This window comes from Oncorhynchus gorbuscha, linkage group LG25, assembly GCF_021184085.1.
Source record: "Oncorhynchus gorbuscha isolate QuinsamMale2020 ecotype Even-year linkage group LG25, OgorEven_v1.0, whole genome shotgun sequence".
Taxonomy (NCBI): Eukaryota; Metazoa; Chordata; class Actinopteri; order Salmoniformes; family Salmonidae; genus Oncorhynchus; species Oncorhynchus gorbuscha.
Genome location: NC_060197.1, coordinates 39,218,645 through 39,231,631, shown reverse-complemented (window position 1 = coordinate 39,231,631; position 12,987 = coordinate 39,218,645).

The following is a 12,987-nucleotide window of genomic DNA, read 5'->3' as shown; positions in this document are numbered from 1 at the left end:
GTGTGTGTGTGTGTGTGTGTGTGTGTGTGTGTGTGTGTGTGTGTGTGTGTGTGTGTGTGTGTGTGTGTGTGTGTGTGTGTGTGTGTGTGTGTGTGTGTGTGTGTGTGTGTGTGTGTGTGTGTGTGTGTGTGTGTGTGTGTGTGTGTGTGTGTGTGTGTGTGTGTGTGTGTGTGTGTGTGTGTGTGTGTGTGTCTGTCTGTGTGTCTGTGTGTCTGTGTGTGTGTCTGTGTGTCTGTGTGTGTGTACACCCACATGTAATACATTTAGTAAATACTGCATTCCCCACTCGCTTATCTGTCCTTTGGAATCAAATTAAGATTCCTTTCGCTCATAAAATGTGTCATCCGACACTGACGCTATAGCCTTAAGCAAGAAAGAAGATACCAGCCTTGCTCACATTGCATTTTTAACCATGATAGCAACAATCATTCCACTCACCTTGCTAATAACGCTACTTGGAAGCAGATATGGAAGCAGAGAAAGTGACCAAGGCCCTGCACAGGAAAGGGCCTCAGGGTTCTATAATGAAAACAAGGCATGAGTTAATGGAGACTGTGTTACCAACCAAACTGGGGGGGGGGGTCTGGGGAGGAGGTATCAGTCTTGAGAGGAGGTATCAGTCTGGGGAGGAGGTATCAGTCTAGGAAGGACTGATATGCCTGGGAGGAGGTATCAGTCTGGAGAGGAGGTATCAGTCTGGGGGGGAGGTAGTAGTCTGGTGAGGAGGTATCAGTTTTGGGAGGACTGATACGTCTGGGGAGGAGGTATCAGTCTGGAGAGGAGGTATCAGTCTGGAGAGGAGGTATCAGTCTGGGGAGGAGGTATCAGTCTGGGGAGGAGGTATCAGTCTGGGGAGGAGGTATCAGTCTTGAGAGGAGGTATCAGTCTGGGGAGGAGGTATCAGTCTGGGGAGGAGGTATCAGTCTAGGGAGGACTGATATGCATGGGGAGTAGGTATCAGTCTGGAGAGGAGGTATCAGTCTGGGGGGAGGTATCAGTCTGGGGAGGAGGTATCAGTCTGGAGAGGAGGTATCCGTCTGGGGAGGAGGTATAAGTCTGGGGAGGAGGTATCAGTCTGGGGAGGAGGTATCAGTCTTGAGAGGAGGTATCAGTCTGGGGAGGAGGGAACAGTCTGGGGAGGAGGTATCAGTCTAGGGAGGACTGATATGCCTGGGGAGGAGGTATCAGTCTGGAGAGGAGGTATCAGTCTGGAGGGGAGGTAGTAGTCTGGGGAGGAGGTATCAGTTTTGGGAGGACTGATACGTCTGGGGAGGAGGTATCAGTCTGGAGAGGAGGTATCAGTCTGGGGAGGAGGTATCAGTCTGGAGAGGAGGTATCAGTCTGGGGAGGAGGTATCACTCTGGAGAGGAGGTATCAGCCTGGGGAGGAGGTATCAGTCTGGAGAGGAGGTATCAGTCTGTGGAGGAGGTATCTGTCTGGGGAGGAGGTATCAGTCTTGAGAGGAGGTATCAGTCTGGAGAGGAGGTATCAGTCTGGGGAGAAGGTATCAGTCTGGGGAGGAGGTATCAGTCTGGAGAGGAGGTATCAGTCTGTGGAGGAGGTATCTGTCTGGGGAGGAGGTATCAGTCTGGGGAGGAGGTATCAGTCTGGGGAGGAGGTATCAGTTTTGGGGGGACTGATACGTCTGTGGAGGGGGTAGCAGTCTGGGGGGGAGGTATCAGTCTGGGGAGGAGGTATCAGTCTAGGGAGGACTGATACGCCTGGGGAGGAGGTATTAGTCTGGAGAGGAGGTATCAGTCGGTGGAGGACGTATCAGTCTGGGGGGGAGGTGTCAGTTTTGGGAGGACTGATACGTCTGGGGACGAGGTATCAGTCTGAGGGGAGGTATCAGTCTGGGGAGAAGGTATCAGTCTGGGGAGAAGGTATCAGTCTGGGGAGGAGGTATCAGTCTGGGGAGGAGGTATCAGTCTGGGGAGGAGGTATCAGTCTGGGGAGGAGGTATCAGTCTGGAGAGGAGGTATCAGTCTGGGGAGGAGGTATCTGTCTGGGGGGGAGGTATCAGTCTGGGGAGGAGGTATCAGTCTGGGGAGGAGGTATCAGTCTGGGGGAGGTATCAGTCTGGAGAGGAGGTATCAGTCTGGGGGAGGTATCAGTCTGGAGAGGAGGTATCAGTCTGGGGGGAGGTATCAGTCTGGAGAGGAGGTATCAGTCTGGGGGAAGGTATCAGTCTGGAGAGGAGGTATCAGTCTGGGGGAGAGGTAGCAGTCTGGGGAGGAGGTATCAGTCTGGGGGGAGGTATCAGTCTGGAGAGGAGGTATCAGTCTGGGGAGAAGTTATCAGTTTTGGGAGGACTGATACGTCTGGGGAGGAGGTATCAGTCTGGGGAAGAGGTATCAGTCTGGGGAGGAGGTATCAGTCTAGGGAGGACTGATACGCCTGGGGAGGAGGTATCAGTCTGGGGGGAGGTGTCAGTTTTGGGAGGACTGATACGTCTGGGGAGGAGGTATCAGTCTGAGGGTGAGGTATCAGTCTGGGGAGTAGGTATCAGACTGGGGAGGAGGTATCAGTCTGGGGAGGAGGTATCAGTCTGGGGAGGAGGTATCAGTCTGGGGAGGTGGTATCAGTCTGGGGAGGAGGTATCAGTCTGGGGAGGAGGTATCAGTCTGGGGGAGGTATCAGTCTGGGGAGGAGGTATCAGTCTGGGGAGGAGGTATCAGTCTGGGGGAGGTATCCGTCTGGAGAGGAGGTATCAGTCTGGGGGAGGTATCAGTCTGGAGAGGAGGTATCAGTCTGGGGGAGGTATCAGTCTGGAGAGGAGGTATCAGTCTAGGGAGGACTGATATGCCTGGGGAGGAGGTATCAGTCTGGAGAGGAGGTATCAGTCGGTGGAGGTATCAGTCTGGGGGGGGAGGTATCAGTTTTGGGAGGACTGATACGTCTGGGGAGGAGGTATCAGTCTGAGGGGGATGTATTAGTCTGGGGAGAACTATCAGTCTGGGGAGAAGGTATCAGTCTGGGGAGGAGGTATCAGTCTGGGGAGGAGGTATCAGTCTGGGGAGGAGGTATCAGTCTTGAGAGGAGGCATCAGTCTGGGGAGGAGGTATCAGTCTGGGGAGGAGGTATCAGTCTAGGGAGGTCTGATATGCCTGGGGAGGAGGTATCAGTCTGGAGAGGAGGTATCAGTCTGGGGGGGAGGTAGTAGTCTGGGGAGGATGTATCAGTCTGGGGAGGAGGTATCAGTCTGGGAGGGGTATCAGTCTGGGGAGAAGGTATCAGTCTGGGGAGGAGGTATCAGTCTGGAGTGGAGGTATCAGTCTGGGGAGGAGGTATCAGTCTGGAGAGGAGGTATCAGTCTGGGGAGGAGGTATCAGTCTGGGGAGGATGTATCAGTCTTGAGAGGAGGTACCAGTCTGGGGAGGACGTATCAGTCTGGAGAGGAGGTATCAGTCTGGGGAGGAGGTATCAGTCTGGGGAGGAGGTATCAGTCTGGGGAGGAGGTATCAGTCTGGGGTGGAGGTATCAGTCTTGAGAGGAGGTATCAGTCTGGGGAGGAGGTATCAGTCTGGGGAGGAGGTATCAGTCTAGGGAGGACTGATATGCCTGGGGAGGAGGTATCAGTCTGGAGATTAGGTATCAGTCTGGGGGGGAGGTAGTAGTCTGGGGAGGAGGTATCAGTTTTGGGAGGACTGATACGTCTGGGGAGGAGGTATCAGTCTGGAGAGGAGGTATCAGTCTGGAGAGGAGGTATCAGTCTGGGGAGGAGGTATCAGCCTGGGGAGGAGGTATCAGTCTGGAGAGGAGGTATCAGTCTGTGGAGGAGGTATCTGTCTGGGGAGGAGGTATCAGTCTTGAGAGGAGGTATCAGTCTGGGGAGGAGGTATCAGTCTGGGGGAGGTAGGAGTCTGGGGAGGTGGTATCAGTCTGGAGAGGAGGTATCAGTCTGGGGGGAGGTAGGAGTCTGGGGAGGAGGTATCAGTCTGGGGAGGAAGTAGCAGTCTGGGGAGGAGGTATCAGTCTGGGGAGGAGGTATCAGTCTGGGGGAGGTATCAGACTGGGGAGGAGGTATCAGTCTGGGGAGGAGGTATCAGTTTTGGGGGACTGATATGTCTGCGGAGGGGGTAGCAGTCTGGGGGAGGTATCAGTCTGGGGAGGAGGTATCAGTCTAGGGAGGACTGATACGCCTGGGGAGGAGGTATCAGTCTGGAGAGGAGGTATCAGTTGGTGGAGGACGTATCAGTCTGGGGGGGAGGTATCTGTTTTGGGAGGACTGATACGTCTGGGGAGGAGGTATCAGTCTGAGGGGGAGGTATCAGTCTGGGGAGGAGGTATCAGTCTGGGGAGGAGGTATCAGTCTGGGGGGAGGTGTCAGTTTTGGGAGGACTGATACGTCTGGGGAGGAGGTATCAGTCTGAGGGGGAGGTATCAGTCTGGGGAGTAGGTATCAGTCTGGGGAGGAGGTATCAGTCTGGGGAGGAGGTATCAGTCTAGGGAGGAGGTATCAGTCTGGGGAGGTGGTATCAGTCTGGGGAGGAGGTATCAGTCTGGGGAGGAGATATCAGTCTGGGGGAGGTATCAGTCTGGGGAGGAGGTATCAGTCTGGGGAGGAGGTATCAGTCTGGGGGAGGTATCCGTCTGGAGAGGAGGTATCAGTCTGGGGGAGGTATCAGTCTGGAGAGGAGGTATCAGTCTGGGGGAGGTATCAGTCGGGAGAGGAGGTATCAGTCTAGGGAGGACTGATATGCCTGGGGAGGAGGTATCAGTCTGGAGAGGAGGTATCAGTCGGTGGAGGACGTATCAGTCTGGGGGGGAGGTATCAGTTTTGGGAGGACTGATACGTCTGGGGAGGAGGTATCAGTCTGAGGGGGAGGTATCAGTCTGGGGAGAAGGTATCAGTCTGGGGAGGAGGTATCAGTCTGGGGAGGAGGTATCAGTCTGGGGAGGAGGTATCAGTCATGAGAGGAGGCATTAGTCTGGGGAGGAGGTATCAGTCTGGGGAGGAGGAGGTATCAGTCTAGGGAGGTCTGATATGCCTGGGGAGGAGGTATCAGTCTGGAGAGGAGGTATCATTCTGGGGGAGGTAGTAGTCTGGGGAGGAGGTATCAGTCTGGGGAGGAGGTATCAGTCTGGGAGGGGTATCAGTCTGGGGAGAAGGTATCAGTCTGGGGAGGAGGTATCAGTCTGGAGTGGAGGTAGGAGTCTGGGGAGGAGGTATCAGTCTGGGGAGGAAGTAGCAGTCTGGGGAGGAGGTATCAGTCTGGGGAGGAGGTATCAGTCTGGGGGGGAGGTATCAGACTGGGGAGGAGGTATCAGTCTGGGGAGGAGGTATCAGTTTTGGGAGGACTGATACGCCTGGGGAGGAGGTATCAGTCTGGAGAGGAGGTATCAGTTGGTGGAGGACGTATCAGTCTGGGGGGGAGGTATCAGTTTTGGGAGGACTGATACGTCTGGGGACGAGGTATCAGTCTGAGGGGGAGGTATCAGTCTGGGGAGAAGGTATCAGTCTGGGGAGAAGGTATCAGTCTGGGGAGGAGGTATCAGTCTGGGGAGGAGGTATCAGTCTGGGGAGGAGGTATCAGTCTGGGGAGGAGGTATCAGTCTGGGGAGGAGGTATCTGTCTGGGGGGGAGGTATCAGTCTGGGGAGGAGGTATCAGTCTGGAGAGGAGGTATCAGTCTGGAGAGGAGGTATCAGTCTGGGGAGGAGGTATCAGCCTGGGGAGGAGGTATCAGTCTGGAGAGGAGGGATCAGTCTGTGGAGGAGGTATCTGTCTGGGGAGGAGGTATCAGTCTTGAGAGGAGGTATCAGTCTGGGGAGGAGGTATCAGTCTGGGGAGGAGGTATCAGTCTAGGGAGGACTGATATGCCTGTGGAGGTGTTATCAGTCCGGAGAGGAGGTATCAGTCTGGGGGAGGTAGTAGTCTGGGGAGGAGGTATCAGTCTGGGGAGGAAGTAGCAGTCTGGGGAGGAGGTATCAGTCTGGGGAGGAGGTATCAGTCTGGGGGAGGTATCAGACTGGGGAGGAGGTATCAGTCTGGGGAGGAGGTATCAGTTTTGGGGGGACTGATACGTCTGCGGAGGGGGTAGCAGTCTGGGGGGGAGGTATCAGTCTGGGGAGGAGGTATCAGTCTGGGGAGGATGTATCAGTCTTGAGAGGAGGTACCAGTCTGGGGAGGACGTATCAGTCTGGAGAGGAGGTATCAGTCTGGGGAGGAGGTATCAGTCTGGGGAGGAGGTATCAGTCTGGGGAGGAGGTATCAGTCTGGGGAGGAGGTATCAGTCTGGGGTGGAGGTATCAGTCTTGAGAGGAGGTATCAGTCTGGGGAGGAGGTATCAGTCTGGGGAGGAGGTATCAGTCTAGGGAGGACTGATATGCCTGGGGAGGAGGTATCAGTCTGGAGATTAGGTATCAGTCTGGGGGGGAGGTAGTAGTCTGGGGAGGAGGTATCAGTTTTGGGAGGACTGATACGTCTGGGGAGGAGGTATCAGTCTGGAGAGGAGGTATCAGTCTGGAGAGGAGGTATCAGTCTGGGGAGGAGGTATCAGCCTGGGGAGGAGGTATCAGTCTGGAGAGGAGGTATCAGTCTGTGGAGGAGGTATCTGTCTGGGGAGGAGGTATCAGTCTTGAGAGGAGGTATCAGTCTGGGGAGGAGGTATCAGTCTGGGGGGGAGGTAGGAGTCTGGGGAGGTGGTATCAGTCTGGAGAGGAGGTATCAGTCTGGGGGAGGTAGGAGTCTGGGGAGGAGGTATCAGTCTGGGGAGGAAGTAGCAGTCTGGGGAGGAGGTATCAGTCTGGGGAGGAGGTATCAGTCTGGGGGAGGTATCAGACTGGGGAGGAGGTATCAGTCTGGGGAGGAGGTATCAGTTTTGGGGGGACTGATATGTCTGCGGAGGGGGTAGCAGTCTGGGGGAGGTATCAGTCTGGGGAGGAGGTATCAGTCTAGGGAGGACTGATACGCCTGGGAAGGAGGTATCAGTCTGGAGAGGAGGTATCAGTTGGTGGAGGACGTATCAGTCTGGGGGAGGTATCTGTTTTGGGAGGACTGATACGTCTGGGGAGGAGGTATCAGTCTGAGGGGAGGTATCAGTCTGGGGAGGAGGTATCAGTCTGGGGAGGAGGTATCAGTCTGGGGGAGGTGTCAGTTTTGGGAGGACTGATACGTCTGGGGAGGAGGTATCAGTCTGAGGGGGAGGTATCAGTCTGGGGAGTAGGTATCAGTCTGGGGAGGAGGTATCAGTCTGGGGAGGAGGTATCAGTCTAGGGAGGAGGTATCAGTCTGGGGAGGTGGTATCAGTCTGGGGAGGAGGTATCAGTCTGGGGAGGAGATATCAGTCTGGGGGAGGTATCAGTCTGGGGAGGAGGTATCAGTCTGGGGAGGAGGTATCAGTCTGGGGGAGGTATCCGTCTGGAGAGGAGGTATCAGTCTGGGGGGAGGTATCAGTCTGGAGAGGAGGTATCAGTCTGGGGGGAGGTATCAGTCGGGAGAGGAGGTATCAGTCTAGGGAGGACTGATATGCCTGGGGAGGAGGTATCAGTCTGGAGAGGAGGTATCAGTCGGTGGAGGACGTATCAGTCTGGGGGGGAGGTATCAGTTTTGGGAGGACTGATACGTCTGGGGAGGAGGTATCAGTCTGAGGGGGAGGTATCAGTCTGGGGAGAAGGTATCAGTCTGGGGAGGAGGTATCAGTCTGGGGAGGAGGTATCAGTCTGGGGAGGAGGTATCAGTCATGAGAGGAGGCATTAGTCTGGGGAGGAGGTATCAGTCTGGGGAGGAGGTATCAGTCTAGGGAGGTCTGATATGCCTGGGGAGGAGGTATCAGTCTGGAGAGGAGGTATCATTCTGGGGGGGAGGTAGTAGTCTGGGGAGGAGGTATCAGTCTGGGGAGGAGGTATCAGTCTGGGAGGGGTATCAGTCTGGGGAGAAGGTATCAGTCTGGGGAGGAGGTATCAGTCTGGAGTGGAGGTAGGAGTCTGGGGAGGAGGTATCAGTCTGGGGAGGAAGTAGCAGTCTGGGGAGGAGGTATCAGTCTGGGGAGGAGGTATCAGTCTGGGGGAGGTATCAGACTGGGGAGGAGGTATCAGTCTGGGGAGGAGGTATCAGTTTTGGGGGACTGATATGTCTGCGGAGGGGGTAGCAGTCTGGGGGAGGTATCAGTCTGGGGAGGAGATATCAGTCTAGGGAGGACTGATACGCCTGGGGAGGAGGTATCAGTCTGGAGAGGAGGTATCAGTTGGTGGAGGACGTATCAGTCTGGGGGGGAGGTATCAGTTTTGGGAGGACTGATACGTCTGGGGACGAGGTATCAGTCTGAGGGGGAGGTATCAGTCTGGGGAGAAGGTATCAGTCTGGGGAGAAGGTATCAGTCTGGGGAGGAGGTATCAGTCTGGGGAGGAGGTATCAGTCTGGGGAGGAGGTATCAGTCTGGGGAGGAGGTATCAGTCTGGGGAGGAGGTATCTGTCTGGGGGGGAGGTATCAGTCTGGGGAGGAGGTATCAGTCTGGAGAGGAGGTATCAGTCTGGAGAGGAGGTATCAGTCTGGGGAGGAGGTATCAGCCTGGGGAGGAGGTATCAGTCTGGAGAGGAGGGATCAGTCTGTGGAGGAGGTATCTGTCTGGGGAGGAGGTATCAGTCTTGAGAGGAGGTATCAGTCTGGGGAGGAGGTATCAGTCTGGGGAGGAGGTATCAGTCTAGGGAGGACTGATATGCCTGTGGAGGTGTTATCAGTCCGGAGAGGAGGTATCAGTCTGGGGGGGAGGTAGTAGTCTGGGGAGGAGGTATCAGTCTGGGGAGGAAGTAGCAGTCTGGGGAGGAGGTATCAGTCTGGGGAGGAGGTATCAGTCTGGGGGAGGTATCAGACTGGGGAGGAGGTATCAGTCTGGGGAGGAGGTATCAGTTTTGGGGGGACTGATACGTCTGCGGAGGGGGTAGCAGTCTGGGGGAGGTATCAGTCTGGGGAGGAGGTATTGGTCTGGGAGGAAGGTATCAGTCTGGAGAGGAGGTATCAGTCTGGGGAGGAGGTATCAGTCTGGAGATGAGGTATCAGTCTGGGGTGAGATATCAGTCTGGGGGGGAGATATCAGTCTAGGGAGGACTGATACTTCTGGGTAGGAGGTATCATTCTGGGGAGGAGGTATCAGTCTGGGGGGAGGTATAGTCTGGAGAGGAGGTATCAGTCTGGAGAGGAGGTATCAGTCTAGGGAGGACGTATCAGTCTGGGGGGAGGTATCAGTCTGGAGAGGAGGTATCAGTCTGGGGAGGAGGTATCAGTCTGGAGATGAGGTATCAGTCTGGGGGGGAGATATCAGTCTACGGAGGACTGATACTTCTGGGGAGGAGGTATCAGTCTGGGGAGGACGTATCAGTCTGGGGAGGAGGTATCAGTCTGGGGAGGACGTATCAGTCTGGGGAGGACGTAGAAGAGTCACTCTGAGCTCATTAAAAAAAATATTGACCAAATCTCCCATCCAAATGGTACACACCAGCACGTCACCTTTTAGAAATGTCATGTATTGTATTGTCATGTCTTGTCCCTGTGCTTTCTCTTCTCTTCGTTTCCCCCTGCTGGTCTTATTAGGTTTCTTTCTCTCTCTCTATTCCTCTCTCTCTCTATCGTTCCGTTCCTGCTCCCAGCTGTTCCTCATTCTCCTAACGACCTCGTTTACTCTTTCACACCTGTCCCCTATTTTGCCCTCTGATTAAGTCTCTATTTCTCTCTCTGTTTCTGCTTCTGTCCTTGTCGGATTCTTGTTTGCTGTTTGCTTTGCTTTTGTTCCGTCCAGTTGTATTCTGCCTCGTCATCAGATACTACGTGTGAGCAGGTGTCTCTATCCTCTACGGCCCGCGCCTACCCGAAGGGACCTGCAGTCTGTTGCCGCTAGCCCTGCAACTCTCCTCAACAACTAGAATGGGGACTCTCCTGTTAAACTAGAGGATTTGTGTTTTCCCTGTTTGGACTTCCCCTGTAATGATTGAGGATTTATGTTTTCCCTGTTTGGACATTAAAAGACTCTGTTTCTGTTATATCGCTTTTGGGTCCTCACTCACCTGCATAACAAGAAAAGGGTATAGGGTGCTAAGAGTCAGGAAAGGCTTCTCTGATGCACCGGACCATAAAACACACACGTGCACACAGCCCTTTGGTTTCCTCCGACATATTGAAATTGCCGTGGGTTGAAGGTTAGGGGGAAATGTGGTGTAGGAGCTGGGTCTAGGGCTGTCAGGGTCTCAAAGCCATAAAGGTACACTTCTCTGATGGAATGGAAGACAAAACACACATCTGGGTTCCTCTGAGCCATAGAAAAAAGGACCAGGTTTTTGGAGTGAGGTATAGGAGGTGGTAGAGAGTTGTCGAGCCCTCCTTCAACACGTGCCGACAGCTTGAGCTGCAGTGCAGTGAAACTCTAACCAAGCAGTGACCTGAGTCCATTTGTCCCCCGCGGTGACAAACGTTGAAACGGGGGACCGTGGCAGAACTCAGTTTTATGGCAGTTTTATGGCTCCAAGTGTTTGTTTAATGATCACTATTCACCCCCTCTAACACCCCCTCCACCCTAACACCTCCCCCCTCTAACACCTCTCTCCTGCCCTCTAACAGTCCCTCTTGCCCTCTAACAGCACCCCTACCCTCTAACAGTCCCTCCTTCCCTCTAACAGTCCCTCCTACCATCTAACAGTCCCTCCTACCCTCTAACAGTCCCCCCTACCCTCTAACACCTCTCCTGCCCTCTAACAGTCCCTCCTGCCCTCTATCAGTCCCTCCTACCCTCTAACAGGCCTTCCTACCCTCTAACAGGCCCTCCTACTCTCTATCAGTCTCTCCTGCCCTCTAACAGTCCCTCCTACTCTCTATCAGGCCCCCTACCCTCTAACACCTCTCCTGCCCTCTAACAGTCCCTCCTGCCCTCTAACAGGCCCTCCTACCCCTCTAACAGGCCCTCCTACTCTCTATCAGTCTCTCCTGCCCTCTAACAGTCCCTCCTGCCCTCTATCAGTCCCTCCTACCCTCTAACAGGCACTCCTACCCTCTAACAGGCCCTCCTACTCTCTATCAGTCTCTCCTGCCCTCTAACAGTCCCTCCTACTCTCTATCAGTCTGTCCTGCCCTCTAACAGTCCTTCCTACTCTCTATCAGTCTCTCCTGCCCTCTAACAGGCCCTCCTACTCTCTATCAGTCTCTCCTGCCCTCTGACAGTCCCTCCTGCCCTCTAAAACCTCTCCTGCCCTCTAACAGGCCCTCCTACTCTCTATCAGTCTCTCCTGCCCTCTGACAGTCCCTCCTGCTCTCTATCAGTCTCTCCTGCCCTCTAACAGGCCCTCCTACTCTCTATCATTCTCTCCTGCCCTCTGACAGTCCCTCCTGCCCTCTAAAACCTCTCCTGCCCTCTAACAGGCCCTCCTACTCTCTATCAGTCTCTCCTGCCCTCTAACAGGCCCTCTTACTCTCTATCAGTCTCTCCTGCAAACAGGCATCTAACAACTATCCTTTAAGTCCCTCGCTAGGCTAGAATACAGACTCTAAAAACCCTTCCACAATGCCAAGGACTTTATCACAAGATCCACTAATTTTAAGCATTGAGCCGAGTCTGACAAAAACCATATGAGAGTTGAATCAGTCACTGTGACATCCTCACGACACATTAATGTTTAACTTTTTTTTATAGGTCATTCAGAATGGAGAATGGACAGATATACTTACTCTGCTGATTACAATCATTTCTTTAACCACTGAAATGTATTGTTATCTATAGAAGAAGCATAGCCTTTTGTGGTCTGGGAAGATAGAGTGTTGAATGGAGTCGAGGCACAAGGAGATCGTGTGAGAAAGTTTAATAGCTACAGTGTATTTAGTGGTTTTGAGATATTGTGTATGTGTGTTTTTGTGCATATATTAGGCATACACAAACTCAGCAAAAAAACAAACGTCCTCTCACTGTCAACTGCGTTTATTTCCAGCAACCGTAACATGTTTAAATATCTGTATGAACATAACAAGATTCAACAACTGCGACATAAACTGAACATGTGACTAACGGAAATGGAATAACGGAAATGGAATAATGTGTCCCTGAAAGAAGGGTGGGGTCAAAATCAAAAGTAACAGTGTGGCCACCAGCTGCATTAAGTACTGTTGTGCATCTCCTCATGGACTGCACCAGATTTGCCAGTTCTTGCTGTGAGATGTTACCCCACTCTTCCACCAAGGCACCTGCAAGTTCCCAACATTTCTGGGGGGAATGGACCTAGCCCTCACCCTCCGATCCAACAAGTCCCAGACGTGCTCAATGGGATTGAGATCCGGGCTCTTTGCTGGCCATGGCAGAACACTGACATTCCTGTCTTGCAGGAAATCCCGCACAGAACGAGCAGTATGGCTGGTGGCATTGTCATGCTACAGTCGCAGAGTGTCTGTTCTCTTCCTTACTTCTATGGAACCCTGCTACTTTGAACGGCTACTGACATTAAAATATGTCAGGATGAGCCTGCAGGAAGGGTACCACATGAGGGAGGAGGATGTCTTCCCTGTAACACACAGCGTTGTCATGCTGGAGGGTCATGTCAGGATGAGCCTGCAGGAAGGGTACCACATGAGGGAGGAGGATGTCTTCCCTGTAACACACAGCGTTGTCATGCTGGAGGGTCATGTCAGGATGAGCCTGCGGGAAGGGTACCACATGAGGGAGGAGGATGTCTTCCCTGTAACACACAGCGTTGTCATGTTGGAGGGTCATGCCAGGATGAGCCTGCAGGAAGGGTACCACATGAGGGAGGAGGATGTCTTCCCTGTAACACACAGCGTTGAGATTGCCTGCAATGAAAACAAGCTTAGTCCGATGATGCTGTGACACATCGCCCCAGATCATGATGGACCTTCCACCTCTAAATCGATCCCTCTCCAGAGTACAGGCCTCTGTGTAACGCTCATTCCTTTGACACTAAACGCAAATCCGACCATCACCCCCAGTGAGACAAAACCGCGACTCGTCAGTGAAGAGCACTTTTTGCCAGTCCTGTCTGGTCCAGCGACAGTGG